Consider the following 25,781-nt stretch of genomic DNA (forward strand, 5'->3'; position numbering starts at 1 on the left):
GCCTTTGGCCCTATGGCAAGTGGGGCCCAGCCCCTGAACTTAAAAAAGGGTTTAAAAATAATAATAAATAAAATTAATAATTAATTAATTAAAGAATTAATTAACTTAATTAATTCTGTATTAGATTAATCTAATCACTAATTAATCTAATTAACTGTTAGTTAATTAATCAGAGTATGACAGGTGGGTCCCACACGTCAGTATGACCAGTCAACACCTCTGTTGACTGCTGACGTCATGCTGACGTCAGCATGCACTGTTCTGGATAATGTTGAATTAAATTAATTAAATAAATTCTAGAAAATGATTTAAAAACTTTAAAAATTAATATAAAATAAACCGTAGCTCGAATGAAAAAACTTTGTACATGAAAGTTGGTCAGAACTACGAGACGAATCCGGATGCGCAGCCCGTTCGTCCGCCACACATCCCTAGCATAGCAAACACGCAACTTTCCCCCTTCGGTTCATCTGTCCGAAAACGCGAAACACCGGGGATACTTTCCCGGATGTTTCCCCCCTTCGTCGGTATCACCTCCTACCGCGTTAGGGCATACCTAGCACCGCGTATTGCCTCGTTATGTTTTCTGATGCTTTGTTTGCTCCGTATTTACTGTTTATTCACCCCTCTTCTTCCCCGGTAGACCCCGAGGCCGGCGCTAATGCCACTGAGTACGACTACGTCACCGACGACCCCTCTTCTTGTGCAACAGAGCTTCCAGGCAAGCCCCCCCCTTGATCACCAGATATCGCCTATTCCTTCTCTCTACTGCTTGCATTAGAGTAGTGTAGCATGTTACTGCTTTCGGTTAATCCTATTCTGCTGCATAGCCTGTCATTGTTGCTACAGTTGTTACCTTTACCTACTATCCTAATTGCTTAGTATAGGATGCTAGTGTTCCATCAGTGGCCCTACACTCTTGTCCGTCTGCCATGCTATACTACTGGGCAGTGATCACTTCGGGAGGTGATCACGGGCATATGCTATATACTTTATACTGTTACATTACTCATGATACCGTTCGGAGATGGGGGCTGAAGGGGCAGGTGGCTCCATCCCGGTAGAGGTGGGCCTGGGTTCCCGACTGTTACTTTGAGGCGGAGCGACAGGGCAGGTTGAGACCACCTAGGAGAGAGGTGGGCCTGGCCCTGGTCGGCGTCCGCGGTTACTTCAAAATAACACGCTTAACGAGTTCTTGGTATTTGATCTGAGTCTGGCCATTTGGTCTATACATACTAACCAACTACGTGGGAAAGATATGGGCACTCGACGTCGTGGTATCAGCCGAAGCCTTCGTGAGTCAGCGACTGAGCGGCGCGCGCCAGATTGGACCGCGTAACATGACTTCCTTTGTAATGGAGGTTGCTAGGTCTGCTTCCGGCCGCCCTCGCAACGTGCAGGTGTGAAATGGGCGATGGGCCCAGACCCCTGCGCCATAGGATTTAGACCGGCGTGCTGACCTGTCTGTTATGCCTAGGTAGGGCTGCGACGTGTTGATCTTCCGAGGCCGGGCATGACCCAGGAAAGTGTGTCCGGCCAAATGGGATCGAGCGTGTTGGGTTATGTGGTGCACCCCTGCAGGGAAGTTTATCTATTCGAATAGCCATGTCCCTTGGTAAAAGGACGACCCGGAGTTGTACCTTGACCTTATGACAACTAGAACTGGATACTTAATAAAACACACCCTTCCAAGTGCCAGATATAAACCGGTGATCGCTCTCTAACAGGGCGACGAGGAGGGGATCGCCGGGTAGGAGTATGCTATACGATGCTACTTGGTGGACTACAATCTACTCTTTTCTACATGCTGCAAGATGGAGGCTGCCAGAAGCGTAGTCTCTGACAGGACTAGCTATCCCCCTCTTATTCTGGCATTCTGCAGTTCAGTCCACCGATATGGCCCCTTTGCACATATACCCATGTATATGTAGTGTAGATCCTTGCTTGCGAGTACTTTGGATGAGTACTCACGGTTGCTTTTCTCCCTCTTTTCCCCCTTTCCCTTCTACCTGGTTGTCGCAACCAGATGCTGGAGCCCAGAAGCCAAACGCCATCGTCGACGATGACTCCTACTACACCGAAGGTGCCTACTACTACGTGCAGGCCGCTGACGACGACCAGGAGTAGTTTAGGAGGATCCCAGGCAGGAGGCATGCGCCTCTTTCGATCTGTATCCCAGTTTGTGCTAGCCATCTTATGGCAACTTGTTTAACTTATGTCTGTACTCAGATATTGTTGCTTTCGCTGACTCGTCTATGATCGAGCACTTGTATTCGAGCCCTCGAGGCCCCTGGCTTGTATTACGATGCTTGTATGACTTATTTTATTTTTAGAGTTGTGTTGTGATATCTTCCCGTGAGTCCCTGATCTTGATCGTACACGTTTGCGTGTATGATTAGTGTACGATTAAATCGGGGGCGTCACAAGTTGGTATCAGAGCCGACTGCCTGTAGGAATCCCCCTTCCACACTCCTTGGCCGAAGTCGAGTCTAGACATTACAAAAGTTTTACTAACATGGCTGTGCGCCTTACGGGCCCACGTCGCCATTGGGTAGTATTAGGATCTTTTATTCCTCGTTTATACTCTGGGACTCTGATCTCTCTTCTATTCGGGTTTAAATGAATTTACTAAAATCTAACTTTAGGTTCTCGAAAATACTTTCTCCCGGAGAGCCCCTTCAGTCCAGATGATAGCCGACTGCAAAAGAAGATTTCGAGGATACTCTTCGATACTCTCGAGACCTTGTGCCCGTTGCTTTTGCAATTCCCTACCACCGAAATATCCCTATGGATAAATACTTACACCTGTCGTTCTTACTTTTGTTCCCAGTCGATCTTGTTATTACAAGATACCCCGAGAATACTTTGCCACCAGTTGTTATTACTGCCTTGTAGTTCTTTGCCACCTGAATACCCCTACGAATAATTCCTCGCACATACCAAGTATCCACTCATCACCAGTTGTTCATGTGTTTCACAAAGGTCTTCGAAATACTATTCGAACTTTCGAAAATCCTCAAGAGCGTATTGCTCTTGAAATACTTACTTGCTTGCATTATGGTTAAACCCATAAGTATAGTAATCTTATTGGCATGCTTTGTCACTATCATTTTGGGTCCGTTGATTCAATATGTTGCGAATGCTCGCAATCCTCAATCAGAACCTAGAATTCAACCTTCCGGTTCAGGTGCCATTTTAAAAACATGAGCTGGTTCTTGACCAATCAAATTGCCATTGATTGTACCCCTAAGCCGACTCAACTTATCCATCCTTGATCAGAGTGTTTGCTTCTGATCCCTTGATTTGGAGCTCATAATTCCTTTGCATTTGAGCTTTGAAGTAGTCAGTTGTTTCGATAATCCGATCTCGTTGCATTCCTTCTTCCTCTGATTGAGTACCGATACTCACATCAGCCCCGTGGTGGACCGCCATACCCATTGCCGGGTTATTATCCGACAGTGTCCTTCACAACCAAAATTCTTGTGAGTTCTTTACCTGATACATAATGCCTTTGGTAAATTGTATCCTCTACTTTTGTCAACCATGCTCTACTTTTGAGCTTGTGTTATTTACTCCTGAATTTCATGGTATATGTTCTAAGAAGCCCCGATGGGTTGAACCTATGCCTTCCTTAATCCGTGTGAACCCGAAATTTTTCACGGGTCATACTCTACTGTTGTTATGTCAGATAAAACTTCAACACTACAACCTAGTTGAAGGCGAGAAGTGAATGAAAGGTTATGCATTAGAGAAGTGGGAGTCGACCTTGAACTTTGTGTTCATGCCCATGGATGCGATGTATATCCTATCATGGAAGCTTCTTGTAATAATAACTATTTCCTTGATAACTATCATATGGTATCTGTGAATTGATCCTTTGCAACCGTGGTTCCGACCATGATTGTTCTTCTTTGATCCCATTTCGCGGACAAGTTAAAACATTTGTCTTCTACAGATCAATGCGTCTGCCCGACCTCTATTATGATCTACCTTTGAGTATTACCCCTGGTATCTCGAGGATATCTTGCCATTGCTCTACATCTTATGAATTTTTGAAGAAGTACTACCTTTCCCTGTCGCTGTCACTTCATGGGTGCTGGGTTGTTTGTCAACCCAAAACACCAATAAGTGAATCGGTTCCGCACTCCGAATCAATAACTCTAAGTAATTTTCGTTGCTTATGAGTTTATTAATCCTTCAAATCATTCCTAACCTGATCGACTATATCATTATCGTGCAAACTTTTATCTACGCTACCTGGTCCTTCTTCCCGGAGCACAACTTTTGACGATGAGCCAAGCTTACGCCGATCTTCCTCGTCTTATCATTTCGCCTTGAACATCAAGCTTGATTCCGAGTGTGTGTCGTATCCGTGGTTCCAATGACCCTTTGCTTCACCATTGCTTTTTCTTGATGTCGTCGCTGTTCGATTGCTTCTTCGTGAAATCTCTTGACAATTGTGTCGTGATCATCATCAACATTTTGAGCTCTTCCAGGATATCAATTGAATTCATGAAGAGAAATACCATCCTTGCCCTCGATGATTTGTATTATCATCGACCACTTTATTGCCTCCCGTTCAACACAAACTTGTTTGTGTTTTGTGTTATACCTTGAGATCCATGCTATCCAGCAATTATTCTTCTTTACCTTGGAGTATTACCATCTTTTATGTCAATAATGTCGTGAGAATTTCACCACCTCTTATGCATTCTTGGTACAAGTGATACTTCCTGCCATCTCCGATCATTCCTTGGTTCCCGTGTTGTTTCTAACCAGAAAACCGGCAATTGAACTCTGCTGTGCGACTTCAAAATTCTAGCAACCCTATTGCTTTGAAGTTAATGGTCGATATTTCATTCTTAGACCATTGGTTATCGAATCACCATTCTAACATTGATCGTGCTACCTAGGCCCATATTTCGGGTGCACCTTTCAACCAATGTTTAACTGTGTATGTTTTCCTCGAGCATACCTCATTATATCATTTGATCTGACAAATGTTATCTCCTTGTTCACATAAGTGTGGAAATCCATCTTTTGCAAATCTCAACGAATTGTCGCTGAGTCAATCAGCCAACTCCTCTCACTAGTGCAGAACCGGGCTTTAGCGCCGGTTCGTAAGGGCCTTTAGTGCCGGTTCTGCAACCGACACTAAAGAGTGGAGACTAAAGGGCCCCCCCTTTAGTACCGGTTCGGCACGAACCGGCGCTAACGTGCCACCACGTGGCACGAGCCAGGCCTGGGTGCGTGTAGGACATTAGTACCGGTTGGTAACACCAACCGGTACTAAATGTTTGGGTGTGTTTTGGTTTTAATTTTTATTTTTCCTTTAGTTTTGTGTTTTCAATTTAATTTAGTGATTGTTTTACATTATAATGAGTTGTTAAATCATTAGGTGAAAGTACCGCAGATTAGTTTTGACTGGATGCATGTGGATCCTAGCTAAGTGATCAAGTATATGCCATATCCATATTACTTAGATCACTATTACTTGATCACTTAGTGATCTAAGTAATATGGATATGGCATATACTTGATCACTTAGCTAGGATCCATCCAGTTGAAACTAATATGCGGTTTCTTTCATAAATGATATAATAACTCATCATCATCATCATCATCATCATCATCATCATATTAATATAAAAACTCTTGCATCATATCATCACCAACAACAGTATATACTAGCTAGCAAAGATATCATCGAGTTCAACATGGTCATGATATTATAAGCGTTCATAACACCACAAAAGCAAATCACTCTTTGAGATTAAGTTCAGGACGAAGAACACGGACACGCATGAGAGGACAACAAGTACTAAGAGCATGATAACTAGCTAAATCACTCCTGCCGCTCTCTCTCAGGTAAAATAGCATAGAACATGTATAGCTCTCCTGATTCATCATATTGGAGCATGCAGATGAACCTGTCTCCTAATCGTGGGCTGCGCTTCTGATTGCTGCCCCCTAGTACTTCTCTGCGATCGTTAACAATTTTGCTCCAATATTTCACTATTAAGCATTCATCGCTTTCAGAAATCCTGAATGCACTCATGTGCACTGTAGGATATCTTGGTCGTAAGCTAACAATTGACATGCGACCTTTAGTCTCGATCCACTGAGGCACAACTGTCATCGGGAGTCCCTGTTGAAGAACATCGTATAGTAATTAATATACTTAGCAATGAAAGTTTAGCTTGAAAAATAATGTATGCAAAAGATGCACTGAGGACTAATAGTAAAAATCTTACCATCTTTCCTAAATACATGTGACCGTAGTTCAATACGATCACTATTGGTCGCACGTTTTGAGTACTAAGATTTTCAAATTCAGGAAAATGATTTCTCTTAACAGCATCAAGATCCTCAAGCCATGAAACATAATGACTTATCTCCTCGCAGTTTAGTTCAGCTCCGGGACAGTAGTAGGTCCTGTCTACCAAGCACCGGACATGTTTGCTTGAATGGAAATAAGTTGTCAATAGAAATTAGTTGTCAACTATTTTTGAATAAACAATATCAAAGACATAAATATGGTTGAGAAACTCACATAATGATAGAACTGGAGGCGTCTGCACATCGACCCAGATGTCTCTATTACCTTCAATATCATCTTCCGGACGAATATCAAAGGTGATAACCATATCAGGCTCAAATGCATAAGCCTTGCATAGTGCTTGCCAAGTTTTGCATTCAAAATAGGTGTACGTGTCTGCATTGTATAATTTGACGTTGAAAGTATAACCATGCTCGGTCTTCAGGTAAACTCTCTTTACCTCCATAGTTTCCATAGCACTGAAACGTATCTTATCCAAGACAAAAATTCTTGCATGGCAGGGGATGCGCTAGTAGAATAGTGAAAATTTAAAATTATAAGTTGAAGCAAATGAAGCATATATAAGTCATGCTTAATTACGAAAAAAGACTTGTCATTGTGACTTACTGTATCCACTTCGAAGGTCTCATCCAGCTTGATGCTGAAGCACCTATCATCAACAAGGAAATTTCTGTCGCACAGGCCGCGCTGGTCTTCACAGAATTCGCACTTAATGAAATCTTTTTCGTCGTCAGACGACATTTCCTATGTTCATATAGGTGAAACATTAAACACTTAGTAGTTCTATTAATTCAACTAATTCAACTACTTCTATTAGTTCAACTAGTTCTATTAATTCAACTAATTCAACTAAGCATTTAATAAAAATAAACGTGTTCTATTAATTTTCTTACTAAAATAAAGTAGCTAGTTCCATATAGTAATATTTTAATTAGATCATCAAATCTCAGATATCTAAATTTTCTTACTAAAAATAAACTAGTTCTATTAATTCAACTAATTCAACTAATAATTTACTAAAAATAAACTAGTTCTATTAATTTTCGTACTAAAATATATAAAGTAGCTATATATATAGTAATATTTTAATTAGATCATCAAATCTCATATACCTAAATTTTCTTACTAAAAATAAACTAGTTCTACTAATTCAACTAGTTCAACTAAGCATTTACTAAAAATAAACTAGTTATATTAATTCAACTAGTTCAAATAATCTCATATACCTAAATTTTCTTACTAAAAATAAACTTGTTCTATTAATTTTCATAATAAAAATAAACTAGTTATATTAATTCAACTAGTTCAAATCTCATATATATACCTAATTAATATCTAGCTAATTCATCTAAAATTGACATTAATATTTAACATATTTTCCATATAATTCATCTAACATTAACATTCTAACATTCTTATCTACGTAATTTATCAAACATTAATCTAAACAACAGAAAACAGAAAATAAGTAAAAACAATATGTGTGTGTGTGTATGTGTGTGTATGTGTGTGTGTGTGTACGAGCGGGAGGCGGCGGCATACGGGCGGCGGCGCGAGACGGCGAAGCGACGGGGACGGCGCGACGACGAGCGGCAGGCCGGGGGCGACGGCGCGATCGAGACGGCGACGTGGTACGGGGCGGCGGTGACGGGCGGCGGGGGTGACGGCGGTGACGGCGACGACGGGCGGTGAGGGCGGCGGGGGTGACGGCGACGACGGGCGGTGAGGGCGACGGCGGTGACGCCGACGACGGGCGGCGGGGGCGACGGCGCGCGGCGGGGCGGCGAGGGCGGCGGGGCCTGCGAGGGCGGCGCGCGATGGGCGACGGCGCGGCGGCGGCGGCGGCGATGTCGCGCGAAGTAGTTGGAGAAGAAGTGGTGGTAGATGAAACTGAATTTTTCGTAAGTGCCATATATATAGGAGGGGCCTTTAGTACCGGTTGGAGCCACCAACCGGTACTAAAGGCCAATTTTCGCCAGGCCAAGGGGCAGGAAACTGCCCCTTTAGTACCGGTTCGTGGCTCCAACCGGTACTAAAGGCCCCCCTTTAGTATCGGTTGGAGCCACGACCCGGTACTAAAGGGGTGCGCTGGCACAGGAGCGGTGCGGGCAAGTTTAGTCCCACCTCGCTAGCCGAGGGGCGCCCGCACCAGTTTAAAAGCCCCGGCGCGGCTGCTGTCTCGAACTCCTCTCTATGGCAGGCTTCTGGGCCTAACTTCGGCGCGCTGCGCTGTGAGCCTGCTGGCCCTTCTGGGCCTGTATTTGCAAACCCTAGGTCTGGCAGGCCCACTGGGCAGTGCCCCAACAATTTCTTATATAATTTTATTCTATTTATTTCAGAGTAATTTTTTTGCTGTATTTAGTTTCTTTGTGAATATAAAAAAATTATATAGTTTTTTTCTTTTCTGCATTATTTATTTTCTGCTATTTATTTTTGAGTAATTTTTTATATAGTTTTTGTCTTTTCTAAGTTATTTATTTTCTGTTTTATTATGATGCATACTGAACGCAAAAATAGGCTGGAGTTCAAATAAGTTTAAAAACATTGAAGTGCCCATGTAACAGATGAGTTCTCGTCTGAAACCGTGATACTCCGAAAGAGATTGTCCAGTTTGTACACGAGGTGCGTCCAGTTTTCGCCGTGACCCTCTCTACTCTTTTGCACATGCTATGCGGGTGAAATGATGATACCATGCCAAGTTTCAACATTTTCAGAGTTCATTTTGTAGCGATTTTCAATTTCACGATCATTTAGCTCTCTAGACAAATCGGTAAATGACTGAAAAATAGCAAATGATGTCAGAAAGTGTTGAAAATTGATGACGTCGCTTTGAATGGTGCGTACGGAACGCAAAAAAAGTCTGAAGTTGTTATAAGTTTAAAAAAATGAAGTGCCAGTGTAACAGATGAGTTCTCGTCCGAAACCCTCATACTCCGAAAGAGATTGTCCAGTTTGTACACGAAGTGCGTCCAGTTTTTGCCGTAACCCTCTCTACTCTTTTGCACATGCTATGTGGGTGAAATGATGATACCATGCCAAGTTTCGAAATTTTCAGAGTTCATTTTGTAGTGATTTTTAATTTCACGGTCATTTAGCTCTCTAAACAAATCGGTAAATGACTAAAAAATAGCAAATGATGTCAGAAAGTTTTGAAAATTGATGACGTCGCTTTGAATGGTGTGTACGGAACGCAAAAAAGTCTGGAGTTGTAATAAGTTTAAAAAAATGAAGTGCCCATGTAACAGAGTAGTTCTCGTCAGAAACCCTGATACTTCGAAAGAGATTGTCCAGTTTGTACACGAAGTGCGTCCAGTTTTTGCCGTAACACAAGAAGTCCGGAGTTGTAATAAGTTATTAAAGATAAAAAAGAGGCACAATGCTCATTAATTAGCTTCAAGCCTTTCGGAATAGTGCAAACTGCACTGCACATAGCTCCGTGCAGTCTACACTATTCCTCAAGGCTTAAAGCTAAGCAACGTGCAGATGAGCATTGCGCCTCTCCTTCATCGTCTCTCCACTCAGGGCTTATAAACCACTCCTAGTGCCTCTCTCTTCGCAAGGTGGGACTAAAAAACAGCTTACTAAGAAACTATAGTACCGGTTCATGGCACGAACCAGTACTAAAGGTGCCGGTGGGGCCCCAGCCTGACCACAGCATGACGCAGCCTCATTAGTACCGGTTCATGACACGAACCGGTACTAAAGGTTGCTCACGAACTGGTACTAATGATCTCCGCCCGCCTAGCCATTAGAACCGGCACTAATGGACACATTAGTGCCGGCTCAAAATCAAACCGGCACTAATGTGCTTCACATTTGACCCTTTTTCTACTAGTGTTTTCTCTTCTTGATTTAGTGATGACTCTTGTTTCGGAACTCGCTCTCATAGTTCATCTCCCGAGAATCTTACATTGTCATCTCGTCAATTTGTGTTGTACCTTTTCTTCTCAGGCATCCTAAGTCGGAGGTATCCTGACACCAATCGGATCTGAACCTCGGTCAGATATGATGGTTGGAACATATTTCCAAGAGTTATAACATTGGTCTTTATATGACTCGGTAAGGTGATGTCATGCCTAGCACACCTGACCGGAGGACCTATTGTTATAGTTTCCTTTTTAGCAAGCTTAGCGGTTCATCCATGAGGAAATCGTAAGACTTATTTTATAAGTTGTTCCTGATGAATCCTTTGTGTATGCAAAGTCCGACCTTTGCTTGAAGATCATGTCAATGCTACCTCGAAGCATGTATGTGGTACTCCTATCATCAATAAGAACATTTGAAGCACAGTGCTAAATTTTCCTTATCAGTTATCCAAACACCGTTGTATGGGTACATATCATGATTCTTCTTATCCCTTTTATCTGAATGGTCATGCCTTTGGTCTCGTGTCATGGATATCATTCTCTACTTGTCCTTGGTAAGGATATACCCTTGAAATATGTGTTTAAACACATTTTCCCTTCCATTATTCTGTTTAAACCTGATAATCACTTTTCCTTTCCATTGTTTTCTTTAACCTTTCTTGCGATCAATACGATCTAAGCAGTAACAATTCCCTGCTTATGTAACCAACTCGGTGTACAATTCTGTCAGAAAGACCCTGTTACTTTTGTTGATGAAATTCCGGTAACCACCGATGAATGAGAACTTTGCCTACTAGTCTACCTCGTTCAACGAGCGGGAAAATGGTTCTCTCCGTCCCTCGCCCTTGGTACCGATGTTGTTGCCGACATAACCGACAGACTATCCTCTGACATGCCTTGCTTACATGATCGTGCAAGATGTCACCGCCCTTCCTACTTTTAACCCACATGATGGGCCCATAACCCACAGTTCCACATGATCGAAACCTGACTCTCCTGTACAACCCTGTTTCTCATGGTTATTCCTCATGCTTGGCTTCATATTTAATTGACGGGCCACCTTCCTAGTGCTTTATTCTGGTATCAGACGCAATACTTACTCTCGCTGCTTGAACCCCTTTCACACTTTGTTTCAGGCATCGAACGATTCAATTGCTCGAAACTTCTCATGGTACCTTCTTACCTTGCTCTCGATATTGTCTTAAGTTTCCATTCGAGAGTTACTTTCCGCCACCATCCCCGATGTTATCAACCAGATAGTCAACCTTTCAGAGGTCCGTTCTTCCGAAGTCACCCCTTGTCCTTCATACATACAATGAAGACTCCAAAGAAAGGATGACGACTTCATCATGATGACCTGAAGAAGAGAAATGAAGACATCAACATAATGGATCAACCGCTTCGAGAAGAGCAACCACCTCTTAAATCTCGGGACGAGATTTCTTGTAGTGGAAGAGTACGCTCGTTAGAATTTCGTACCCAGAACTTTCCCCCATACACCACCTCTTAAATCTCGGGACGAGATTTCTTGTAGTGGAGGAAAATTGTGACGCCCGGATAATTAAGCTACAGTAATTCCATGCTAATGATGCCACGTCACCTCGATTACTATTGTTGATCTCGCGTTAGTTTAAAAACCGATATAAATTCAAATTAGAATTAAAGGCAAACATCAAAGTTTTTAAACATTAAAACTAAAATGTTCAAGATGGGTCAAATAAATCATGAGTAATTATGGTGGAGAAACCATATTTTGATAAAATAGGTAGATGCTCAAAAATAAACAAAAACATATAATAAAATGCCTTTTGAGTTTTATAAAAAAATAAACTATTTTATTTTGTTTAAGAATTAATGTGACTGTAGTATGTTTGGTTATACTAGTTTAGGAGCTACCTCTACATATTTTTTTAATTACAAGCAAAGTAAAAATAGTAAAGAAATGAATGAACGAAAGCAAAAAAGAAAAACGATCAAAAATAAAAACAGGGGCAAGGCACCTTTCCCCCTGGGCCGTTTGACCCACCTGGCCACTAGCAGGCCGGCCCACCCACTCCCCTGGCCTACTTAGGCTGGCCTCCCCCCACCTAACCCTAAATCCCCTCCCACTTCTCCCCAATCCTCGCACCCCTCCCACGATCTGGATCGGGCCGCCGCCCTGCGCCTCGCTGCCGCCCTGGCTCCGCAGGGCGCCGTGCTCGAGCCCCGCGCCGCCCGACGCCCCTACTACGGTGGACGAGCCGCCCGCACGTACGTGAGTGAGTTGTACATAAAGCGTGTCATGTGGCCTTCATTTTGGAACAAAATTTACGCGGCTATTGCGCGCAAATAATAATAATAATCCCACCTCAGTTTTCCCCCATGGGTGGGCCGACCCAGTAGTTTTTCAGTCCATGGGTTTGCTATTTCGTTTTTCTGTTCGTTTTTTCTGTTGTTTTTCGGTTTTAATTTTCTGGTTCTTTCATGCTTTTTTGGTTTTTCATTTGTTTGGATTTTTCCTTTCCAGTTATTTTGTTATTTTTTAAATTTTCTGTCCCTTTTCTTTCATTTATACACGGCAAACAATTTTTCAATGCACGGTGTATTTTTTTATAAAAATGTTCAGAATTACAATATTTTTTAAATTTTTAAAAACTATTCGAAAATCCAAAGAAAATGATTTCAAAAATTATTTACATATTTCAAATTATCGTCACGTTTAAAAATGTTCAGAATTTCAAACAGTGTTCTTGTTTTTCAAAATATTGTTCGTATTTTAGAAAATGTTCAAGTTTTTCTTATACGTTTCTGCTCTTTTTTCATTTTTTATTTTGACAAATTTTAGAAAATGTCCGTGATTTCATAAATTATTTTCACAATTTAAAATACTATCCAAATTTGAATTTTTCTTGTATTTTCAAATTTTCTTTAGAGTTTCAAAACATATTCTCATTATTCAAAAATATTCTTGTTTTAAAAAAAATCAGGGTTTAAAAAATGTTCTCGTTTAAGATTTGTTCATAATTTATGGAAATGGTCATATTTGTTAAAAAATAAATAGATTTTGTTTTTTTGGTTCTGTTCAGTTTTAAAAAAAATATTGACACTTTAAATTTTCTTCGAATTTGAAATTAGTTCATGTGTCAAACTATATTCACTTTTTTATGAAAAAAGTGTTCACAATTTTCCCAGAAATGGTTGAAAATTTTCATTTTCTTTTTGGATCTGCCGCTCAGTTTAGTTCTTAAATGTTCGTGTGGCCGATTAATCACTAACACTCAGCAGCTCAAGTAGTAAGGAACATCTACTCTGTAGTTTGGGTTTGTGAGACCGATTCCTTAATAGAGCTTCTTTTTTGGGATTTTATTATCAGCTCGCTTTGACACCACTGAATGGGCTGGCCCGAACGGATCGTGCCCTCGCGAAAGCGCATCTGTTTGACACTTGCGAGTGTCAGCTGGGGGCTGCTATTTGGAGCTTAGTCGCGCCGAGTACTTCGATAACGGTTCGTAGATCACACCCCTTCCATCATTTTGGAACAAAATTTACGCAGCTATTGCGCGCAAATAATAATAATAATCCCACCTCAGTTTTCATTACCGCCTTTCAATCACTTGTTCTTCTCCTTTCGGCAGGTTTAGTCGAGGCACCAGTAACAGCAAGCAAAGTGGCCGAGTGTGCCGCCGAGTAAGCATAGTAACGCACATGCGGTGGCAACTTTCTCATTCAATCAGACAATACAAGCAAATTATTCACCTATAAGTGTTCCGGCTAAACAAATTGATGTGAACAAACAAGGGGAAATGCTATAACTACAGAATACCAGACATCCACCTTGATGCATAAACAGCTGGGCATGCTGGTGTTGAAGTACATGATCATTGCGATGTAGCTACGCATCGACAGAACTAGAGTTTACAGTATGAGAAGCACATAGGCAAGGAGTCTGGTTGATCAGGGCAACAGAGTGAGAGACGAGCTCAATGTCGTTGCCATCGAAGACGATCTCATCCTTGACCTTCTCGGACCGCAGGATCGTGACACCGTCAAGCATGTCCACTTTCCTTACCTGTTCAAGGAAAGCAAGAACATCAGTACACTTCATACATGACTTGGAACAATACACATATAGGGGCGTCACAAGAGTCAAAAAAAAGACAAACAGGACATCACAAACGTTCAATGTCAAAAGTGGCATAGCACACTGAAGTAGCACTATGGGCCAATTACCCTACAAAAACTACAGTAAATAATGCTAGTGACCCCTATTCTCAGAACATTGGCATTGGGCCGGGGATCAAACATCTTAAATAAGCTTGACACAATTGCTGCATTATTGACATCAATAATCCCAACCCAAGGTGAACAAATTGCACTGATTTATAAACCTACATGATTCCAATTACTCATAGAGGTGGATTGATGAGCAGAAAGCCAAAGGCACATCACATACATATAATGGTACATGAACAGAGATTTGACTGCCTATAAACTAGCCCACTCAATAATGTATCTGCTGCGGCTAAAGCATCAGAAGAAATTTCTATGCACGGGACCAGCTCAGAACATCTCAAAGCACCTGGCTGTGTTTGGTTGAGCTGCAGATTCTGAAAAAGCAGCTGTGAAAATGCTGCTATTGAAAAGTTGGAGGCTGTTTGGTTAAAACAACCGTGAAACTGTAGATTTCACTGTGAAATGTCTGTACTGCCCCGGAGCATGAGTGAATATGTTTATATGCTAATTGACCGTAAAGCAGTCATATATACATCTGTACGTAACTGAACCTTCATTTTGCAAAGGAAAATTATAAAATGTAGGTGATTCATAGGTAACACATACACAATTAAACGACTATACTATGATGTTGCTGTTTTTTACATGACATTCATACAAGCATACACATTTTCTACATAATTAGGCATATCATGTTAGAAAATTACCAACAAATTAAGCAAAAAAAAAACAATGGAATAACTAAACACGAGGATGAGGCAGTAGGCTGGTGCCGGGAGGGGTGACCCCTGTGAGGGAGTTGGGGGGAGGAGGAGGGAGGAGGGAGCCCGGTACGCCGGCAGCCGGACCTGTGCATCAGGACAGAGGAGGATGGGAGGAATGGAGGAGCAGGGAGTAGTGGGGAAGAGGGAGGAGAGTTCCGGGGGGCTGAGCACACGGCGGCGGCGGGTCACCGGAGCAGGCGCCGGTGGCAGGCGACGGCGGCCAACTCTAGCTAGCTGCTGTGGCAACTCCTTGTCCTTGTGCATAAGCGAGCAGAGGGATAGCTCATGCGTGGGTTTCCTCTATATGGATCGAGAGGCCCAGTTCTTTTAGCTCGATTCTGGACAATTTGGGTCTGATGACATGGGAGCTCAACCAAATTAAGTAGAACCCAACTATTTGCTGTCAGCTTGTAATGTTGTGAACCTATATGTATTGTTTGCTTCCAACTATTTGCTTCGAACCTGTAATGCTTTGAACGCAACCCTTTGCTTCCAACTTGTAATGTTCTGAACTATAATATTTACTTTGAACATGTTGGTTGCTCTCATAATGTAATGTTCAGAACATAGTTATTTGCTTTGAAATTGTGATGTATCATGTTGAACTATTGTTAGTAATTTTGTATGTTGTTGCTAAACTCTCATGTGTATGTTTATGTGGCAGATGGACACTTCAGATGAATCAGATGAGGAATGGGATTTGGCCATGTTTGCTTGTGCTATGGAAATGGAGTCGTCAAGTCAGAGATTGCCGTATGCACCAAGAAAGTTGCACCGTGTTAAAGGCCTCCAATGGGTGGAAGACAAGGAGCAAGATGCAAAAGCTTTCTACTCTATGTTCAGAATGAGGAGAGGTCAGTGTTTTACTCATTGCATGAATTGTTGGTTCAGAAGTACGGGCATAAGTCAGCTTGCAACATATCATCGAAAGAAGCATTGGCACAATTTTTATGGACTTTGGGGACGTGCCAAACCACTGATAATGTAGCTGTAGCGATCCGACCTCTAACGGTCAAATCTCTATGAATAAATGTCATCCCTGGATCGGTAATGCTGACACACACAGTACTTGAAGGATTTATAACAGAGTGCAATCACACACTTATTACATCGAATGTCTCAAAAGAGAACCTATTACAATAATATGGCTGAAGGCCATCTAATAAGATAACTGCGGAAGCATCAAAGGTAAATGAGTCCATCAACTCCAACGGCATAGCTGAGTGCGCGACAACGACCTAGCGCACCTTACTCTTCGTCTGAAAAGTCTGCAACATAATACGTTGCAGCCCAAAATGGGTCAGCACATGGAATATGCTGGCAAAATAACACTGTAGAGCAATGAACAAGATAAATGCTAACACTACATGCATATACGGCTGGTGGAGGCTCTAAGTTTATTTATGCATAAAGCCAATTTTTCCCCACAACAAAGGAATATATTTTTGTTTAACTATCATGGTGGTTGATAAACATTGAGAATGGAAACCCCATCTCAATCCCAATTAATAATATTAACAACCCAACAAATTAATTAAGAGTGATGAGATCAAATCAATAATTCAAGTACTAGATACTCAAGATATCCATAACCGTGGACACGGCTAACCATGATTAGTTTATACACTCTGCAGAGGTTTGCGCACTTTTCCCCACAAGACTCAATCGCCTCCGTTGTATTTCTCGCACTACATGATGTTTGAGAAACGGATGACCAAGACACAGTCTTCCAGAAGCATTAACTCTTCCGATGGGTAGACCGTACCACCTACATCCCCTACATCTGCTAGTCTACCATTGAAAGAGGTCACACAACATACTCAACTATGCCAGAGCCATAATGGCTTGTGGCTGCACACGGAAGTTTCTAGCATGAATAATCTTATGATCCCTTTGAGTCTGGGTGGCGAACCATAGGATGATCACACGGGTTCCCCGAGATCTCCTTGGACAACACTGGATTCCTCAGGTGCCCACAAAAAATCCACCCATATGTGTATTAAAGTAGCCACCTTAAATAAACCCTTAGTTCATAATAATCTCTCACATCTGTCATGAATCTCAAACCAAACCACGTCTACGAGCATAGCATAGCAACAATAGCATAACGTACAAGTAACTCCCAAGTTTGAAATAAAAGGGCAATAGGTACTACCTCATCAACTACTTCCCAATACCCACATGTTAAACAGATCCTACTCATGCAATGTTTGAGGATTGAAACTAATGCATGAAAACTGGGTAATAAGGGATATGATCAAAGTGTTACTTGCCTTGCTGACGATCTGCAAACCCTAGTGACTCGTAGTAGCACGCTTCGCACTCCGGAAACTCTATCGCAAACAAACAATAGCATACATAAGCACTCAAGCATAGATGCAAGGGTAAAACTTAGATGAGAAGGTCTAAACTGAAAGTTCAACTGAAGAGCTTCGATTTGCAAAAAGAATCAATCAAATCGGAGCTACGAAACTCAAACTACGATCAAAAGAAGTTCGAATTCAGATCTGCTTTAAACCAAACTTTAATTTGTCAAAACCATGTTCAAGTTGATTAAATGGAAAGAAGGGTTCGAGACGAAGATTTAGGCATTGGTTTCACTGGATTTGGACAAACGGTTAAAAAGTTACGAGGGTTTGAAAATCACGGGCTAATTTGCGATAAAAATAATCGAGGATAGGTCCCTAGCCGAAAATAAAATAAAAGAAAAAGACTAACGAACGAACGTTTGCTAACAGATCCAAACGAATGAATGAGTTCGCTAGCGGAGACGTTCGAGTGAACGTTCGCTAACTAGATCCGATCGGAAAAACCGAGAAAAACCCTAACCCTAAAAATAAAACCGATCTAGATCGAAAACAGAAAAAAAACCGAACGAACCGGCGAACCGGGGCGGTTTTGTACTGGTCAACGGTGGCGGGTCAACTGCGGTAGCGGCGGGATCCGGCGCGGGCAGCGGCGTTGGTGCTGGGCAGCGACTCCGGCGCGGGAGACAGCGGCGGGCGGCGGCAGCGGCGGCGGTAGCGGCTAACGGCGGTGGCGCGGCGCGGCTTGGGAGGCGGCGGTGGCGGGATGGGGAAGTGGCGGCGGGGCGGGGTTATAAAGGCCGAGGGGAGGGGCGGCGGCTTGCGCGAGGGGGCGCGGACGTCGAGGCCGACACGGACTCCGGCGGGAGTCCGGCGCTCGCACGGCTGGAGGGAGGCGGCGGCCTGGCTCGGCTGGATCTTTGGCCTAGTCGGGCGGAATGTTTTTTTTTAAATAAATTCTGCCGAGGAAAATCCTAATAGAATAAAAAATATTCTAAAAATGCCAAAAACAAATTTCACCGTCTAAATAAAATATTTAGAACAAAGTGAACATTTTTCTGGCCTAAAAATGCAATTTTGAAAAATGCATATTTTTCTAATTCAAATAAAATAGCAATAAAATATCCAAATAAAATATTTATTTGATTTTAACATTTTTCCTCTAATATTTCTTTTATTTTGGAGAAGTCATTTTATCTCCTCTCATTTATCTTTAATATTGGAAATATTCGGAGAGAAACATATTAAAACCAAATTGATCCTCTTTTCAATTTTGAGAAAATTCAAATATGAAAATTATGAAATCCCCAACTCTCTCCGTGGGTCCTTGAGTTGCGTAAGATTTCTAGGATCACAACCAAAATGCAGATAAAATATGATATGCATATGATGACCTATGTATAACATCAAATTGAAAATTTGGGATGTTACAAACCTACCCCCTTAAGATGTATCTCGCCCTCGAGATTCGGGTTGGCTAGAAAATAGGTGTGGGTGGTCCTTCCGTAGGTCTTCCTCTCGTTCCCAGGTGGCTTCATCCTCGGTATGGTGGCTCCACTGAACTTTGCAAAACTTGATAACCTTGCTGCGTGTTACTCGGCTGGCAAACTCGAGAATCTTGACTGGTTTCTCCTCGTAGGTTAGATCACTATCCAACTGAATTGCTTCTAGGGGCACTGTATCTCTCAGAGGAATATCGGCCATCTCTGCATGGCACCTATTCAACTGGGAAACGTGAAACACATCATGAACTCCTGACAATCCTTCGGGTAACTCCAACTTGTAGGCCACTTCTCCCATACGTTCCAAAACTCGGTATGGTCCTACAAATCTCGGGGCTAACTTTCCCTTAACTCCAAATCGTTTAACTCCTCGGAGTGGTGACACACGAAGATATGCTCTGTCTCCGACCTCGTAGACTACCTCCTTGCGTTTTGAGTATGCATAAATTTTCTGTCTGGACTGAGCTACCTTTAGTCTGTTGTGAATCAACTTACCTTCTCTTCAGATTCCTTGATCAAATCTGGTCCAAACAACTGATGGTCTCCTACTTCGTCCCACATTAACGGTGTCCTACACCTTCTTCCGTACAAAGCTTCGAAAGGTGCCATCTTCAAACTAGCCTGATAACTGTTGTTGTATGAGAACTCTGCGTAAGGCAAATTTTCATCCCAACGTGATCCATAATCTAATGCGCAAGCTCTCAACATGTCTTCCAGAATCTGATTGACTCTCTCGGTATGTCCATCTGTCTGCGGGTGAAAGGCTGTACTAAACTCTAGCCTGGTACCCAAAGTATGATGCAACTGATGCCAAAACTTTGAAGTAAACTGTGTTCCTCTATCTGATACGATGGTCCTCGGAACTCTGTGCAGACATACGATCCTGGTCATATATATCTTGGCCAACTTAGCACTGGTATATGTGGTTTTCACGAGGATAAAGTGAGCCACTTTGGTTAAGCGATCAACTACTACCCAGATAGAATCATATCCCGATCGGGTCCTGGGTAATCCGGTGATGAAATCCATGCCAAGCTTGTCCCACTTCCATTCGGGTATCGGCATAGGCTGCAATAATCCTGCTGGCTTCTGATGTTCTGCCTTCACTCTCTGACATACATCACACACGGCTACATACTCGGCAATATCCTTCTTCATACCGGTCCAGCAGAAACGCTCCTTCAAATCCAAATACAACTTGGTGTTTTCGGGGTGTATCGAGTATGGCGAATCATGAGCTTCCTGAAGTATTAACTTCCTGATCTCTGCATCATTGGGCACATAAACACGATCCTCAAACCACAAAATCTCGTGTTCATCCTCACGAAAACCCTTGGCTTTTTCTTTGCTCACTTTCTCCTTTATCTCAGCAATTTCCTTGTCATCCTTCTGAGCTTCTCGAATCTTTCCCAATAATGTTGACTGAACCTCCATTGCTGCAACAAAACCTCTTGGAACTATCTCCAAACAAAGTTCCTTGAGATCATCGGCTAACTCCTGCGGTAATCCTCCGCTGACGAGGGTATTGATATAAATCTTCCGGCTCAAAGCGTCTGCTACGACATTGGCCTTTCCTGGATGATAATGCAACTTCATATCATAATCTTTTATAAGCTCCAACCATCTCCTCTGCCTGAGATTCAACTCCTTCTGCGTGAAGATGTACTTCAAACTCTTATGATCCGTGTACACATCACAACGGTTTCCAATGAGAAAATGTCTCCAGGTCTTGAGTGCATGCACTACAGCTGCTAACTCCAAATCATGTGTGGCGTAATTCAACTCATGCGGTCGAAGCTGACGTGAAGCATATGAAACAACTCTTCCGTCCTGCATAAGTACACCTCCAAGTCCTAAGCGAGAAGCGTCGCAATACACATGGAAATCCTTGCGTATATCCGGAAGAATCAACACTGGGGCTGTAACCAAACGTTTCTTCAACTCCTGAAAACTGGCTTCACAATCTTCGGTCCATTTAAACTTGGTGTCCTTCTTCAACAACTCCGTCATGGGTTTCACAATCTTGGAAAAATTCTCAATGAATCTCCGGTAATATCCCGCGAGTCCTAGAAAACTGCGGATCTCTCCTACTAAGGTGGGTGCCAACCACTCAGTGACTGACTGAACCTTGGTAGGGTCTACTGCTATACCTTCTCCTGATATAACATGTCCAAGAAATCAAACTTCCTTCAACCAAAACTCACATTTGCTGAACTTGGCATATAACTGATGTTCCCTGAGTTTCTCGGGAACTAAACACAAATGCTCCTTGTGCTCCTCTTCATTCTTCGAGTATACCAAAATATCATCAATGAACACCACAACAAACTTATCCAAGAACTCCATGAACACCTTATTCATCATACTCATGAAATAGGCAGGGGCATTAGTCAATCCAAAAGACATGACCGTGTACTCATATAGCCCATACCTGGTGGTAAAAGTTGTCTTAGGTATATCCTGTTCCCGGATCTTCAGCTGGTGGTATCCTGATCGAAGATCGATCTTGGAGAATACTTTAGCTCCTTGCAACTGGTCAAACCAATCGTTGATCATCGGTAGTGGGTGCTTGTTCTTGATCGTCACTTCATTCAATGTACGATAATCAACAACCATTCTCAAAGATCCATCCTTTTTCTCAACCAAGAGCACTGGGGCTCTCCACGGTGATGAGCTTGGTTGAATGTAACCTTTCTCCAATAGCTCCTTAATCTGCTTCTTAATTTCCTCCAGATCATTTGCGGGCATCCGGTATGGCCTCTTTGATATTGGTTCGGTGCCTGGCAACAGCTCTATCAAAAACTCTATATCTCGATGTGGTGGCATGCTTGGTAATTCCTCTGGAAATACATCCGGGTAATCCTTCACAACAGGCACTTCCTCTTGAACAACTGCCGAGAGAGAATTTACTTGAGTCCTCCCGAGCGCATGCCTGGATACATACTTGATCCTCTTTCCCTCCGGGGTGGTGAGAAGTATCGACTTACTAGCACAGTTAATGTTTCCTCCATACTTCGATAGCCAATCCATGGCTAGTATTATATCCAATCCTTGTGACTCCAAAATTATTAGGTCTGAGGGAAACACGTGGCTACCAATGGTTAAGGGTAACCGTTCACACCACTGGCCATATACTCTGCACCTGGCGAGCTTACTAACATGGGTGACCTAATGGCTAAGGTGGGTAACTTAAACTTGTCCACAAATCCCCTTGATATGTATGAATGCGATGCACCAGTATCAAAAAGTACGAGAGCGGTAAATGACTTAACCAAAAACTTACCGATCACTGCGTTGCTACCTCTTGAGCACTGCGTTGGTTTTCCCTTGAAGAGGAAAGGGTGATGCAGCAAAGTAGCGTAAGTATTTCCCTTAGTTTTTGAGAACCAAGGTATCAATCCAGTAGGAGGCCACACGCATGTCCCTCGTACCTACACAAACAAATAAGAACCTTGCAACCAACGCGATAAAGGGGTTGTCAATCCCTTCACCGCCACTTGCAAAAGTGAGATCTGATAGAGATAATAAGATAAATATTTTTGGTATTTTTATGATATAGATTGGAAAGTAAAGAATGCAAAATAAAATAGATCGGAAACTTATATGATGGAAAATAGACCCGGTGGCCATAGGTTTCACTAGTGGCTTCTCTCAAGATAGCATAAGTATTACGGTGGGTGAACAAATTACTGTCGAGCACAAATTACTATCGAGCAATTGATAGAAAAGTGCATAATTATGAGAATATCTAGGCATGATCATGTATATAGGCATCACGTCCGCGACATGTAGACTTAAACAATTTTGCATCTACTACTATTACTCCAAACATCGACCGCTATCCAGCATGCATCTAGAGTATTAAGTTCATAAGAACAGAGTAACGCATTAGGCAAGATGACATGATGTAGAGGGATAAACTCAAGCAATATGATATAAACCCCATCTTTTTATCCTCGATGGCAACAATACAATACGTATCGGTTCCCTTTCTGTCACTGGGATCGAACACCGCAAGATTGAACCCAAAGATAAGCACTTCTCCCATTGCAAGAAAGATCAATCTAGTAGGACAAACCAAACTGATAATTCAAAGAGACTTGCAAAGATAACAAATCATACATAAAAGAATTCGGAGGAGATTCAAATATTTTTCATAGATAATCTTGATCATAAACCCACAATTCATCGGGTCTCGACAAACACACCGCAAAAGAGTTACATCAAATAGATCTCCAAGAGAGTCGAGGAGAACTTTGTATTGAGAATCAAAGAGAGAGAAGAAGCCATCTAGCTAATAACTATGGACCCGAAGGTCTGAGGTAAACTACTCACACATCATCGGAGAGGCTGTGGTGTTGATGTAGAAGCCCTCCGTGATCAATGCCCCCTCCAGCGGAGCGCCGGAAAAAGGCCCCAAGATGGGATCTCACGGGTACAGAAGGTTGTGGCGGTGGAAATAGGGTTTCGTGGTGCCCTCGGATGGTTTCGGGGTATATGGGTATATATAGGAGAAAGAAGTAGGTCAGTGGAGCTGCGAGGGGCCCACGAGGGTGGGGGGCGCGCCCAGGGGGGCAGGCGCGCCTCCCTGCCTCGTGGCCTCCTTGCTTCTTTCTTGACGTCCATTCCAACTCCCCTGGATTGCGTTTGTTCCAAAAATAACTCTCCCGAAGGTTTCATTCCGTTTGGATTCCGTTTGATATTCCTTTTCTGCGAAACACTGAAATAGGCAAAAAACAGCAATTTGGGCTGGGCCTCCGGTTAGTAGGTTAGTCCCAAAAATAATATAAAAGTGTATAATAAAGCCCGTTAAACATCCAAATCAGATAATATAATAGCATGGAACAATAAAAAATTATAGATACGTTGGAGACGTGTCAAGCATGCCCAAGCTTAATTCATGCTCATCCTCGAGTACGTAAATGATAAAAATAGAATTTTTGATGTGGAATGCTACCTAGCATATTCTTCAATGTAATTTTCTTTATTGTGGCATGAATATTCAGATCCAAAAGATTCAAGATAAAAGTTTAATATTGACATAAAAAATAATAATACTTCAAGCATACTAACTAAGCAATTATGTCTTCTCAAAATAATATGGCCAAAGTAAGTTTATCCCTACAAAATCATATAGTTTGGCTATGCTCCATCTTCGTCACACAAAATATTCAAATCATGCACAACCCCGGTTTCAGCCAAGCAATTGTTTCCTACTTCAGAATTTTCAAACTTTTTCAATTTTCACGCAATATATGAGCGTGAGCCATGGACATAGCACTATGGGTGGAATAGAATATGATGATGGGGGTTGTGTGGAGAAGACAAAAAAGGAGAAATTATCACATTGACGCGGCTAATAAACGGGCTATGGAGATGCCCATCAATTGATGTCAACGTAAGGAGTAGGGATTGCCATGCAACGGATGCACTAGAGCTATAAATATATGAAAGCTCAACAAATGAAACTAAGTGGGTGTGCATCCAACTTGCTTGCTCACGAAGACCTAGGGAATTTGAGGAAGCCCATTGTTGGAATATACAAGCCAAGTTCTATAACGAAAAATTTCCACTAGTATATGAAAGTGACAAAACAAGAGACTCTCTATCATGAAGATCATGGTGCTACTTTGAAGCACAAGTGTGGAAAAAAGAGATAGTAGCATTGTCCCTTTTTATTTCTTTTCTTTGGGCCTCCCTTTTTTTGGCCTTTCTCTCTTTTTTTTCTTTTTTTTCTTTGGGACAATGCTCTATGAATGATGATCATCACACTTCTATTTATTTACAACTCGATACTAGAACAAAATATGACTCTATATGAATGCCTCTGGCGGTGTACCGGGATGGGCAATGAATCAAGAGTGACATGTATGATAAGTTATGCATGGTGGCTTTGCCACAAATACGATGTCAACTACATGATCATGCATGGCAAAATGACAATGATGAAGCGTGTCATAATAAATGAAACGGTGGAAAGTTGCATGGCAATTTATCTCGGACTGGCTATGGAAATGCCATAATAGGTAGGTATGGTGGCTGTTTTGAGGAATATATAACGAGGTTTATGTGTGATAGAGTATATCGTATCACGGGGTTTGGATGCACCGGCGAAGTTTGCACCAACTCTCAAGGTGAGAAAGGGCAATTCACGGTACCGAAGAGGCTAGCAATGATGGAAGGGTGAGAGTGCGTATAATCCATGGACTCAACATTAGTCATAAAGAACTCACATACTTATTGCAAAAATCTACAATTCATAAAAACCAAGCACTACACGCATGCTCCTAGGGGAAGGGTTGGTAGGAGTTAACCATCGCGCGATCCCGACCTCCACACAAAGGATGACACTCAAAGAACACTTCATGTTTCAAATTTGTTACACAACGGTTACCATACGTGCATGCTACGGGACTTGCAATCTTCAACACAAGTATTTCTCAATTTCACAATTACTCAACTAGCACAACTTTAATATCACTATCTCCATATCTCAAAACAATCATCAAGTATCAAACTTCTCATAGTATTCAATGCACTTTATATGAAAGTTTTTATTATGCCTATTACTTTAGGACTAATTTTAACCAAAGAGAATTACCATGCTGTTCTAAAAGACTCTCAAAATAATATAAGTGAAGCATGAGAGATCAATAATTTCTATAAAATAAAACCACTACCGTGCTCTAAAAGATATAAGCGAAGCACTAGAGCAAAATTATCTAGCTCAAAAGATATAAGTGAAGCACATAGAGTATTCTAATAAATTCCGATTCATGTGTGTCTCTCCC

The 25,781-nt window shown here is 42.0% G+C and overlaps 1 pseudogene; it reads right to left on the reverse strand.

Moving 5' to 3' along the window:
- Positions 1-13,958: 13,958 nt before the first annotated feature.
- LOC120976326 (large ribosomal subunit protein uL6-like) overlaps positions 13,959-25,781 on the reverse strand; it is a 49,119-nt pseudogene continuing 37,296 nt past the window's right edge.

Source organism: Aegilops tauschii, chromosome 3 (genome assembly GCF_002575655.3).
Source record: "Aegilops tauschii subsp. strangulata cultivar AL8/78 chromosome 3, Aet v6.0, whole genome shotgun sequence".
Classification (NCBI taxonomy): domain Eukaryota; kingdom Viridiplantae; phylum Streptophyta; class Magnoliopsida; order Poales; family Poaceae; genus Aegilops; species Aegilops tauschii.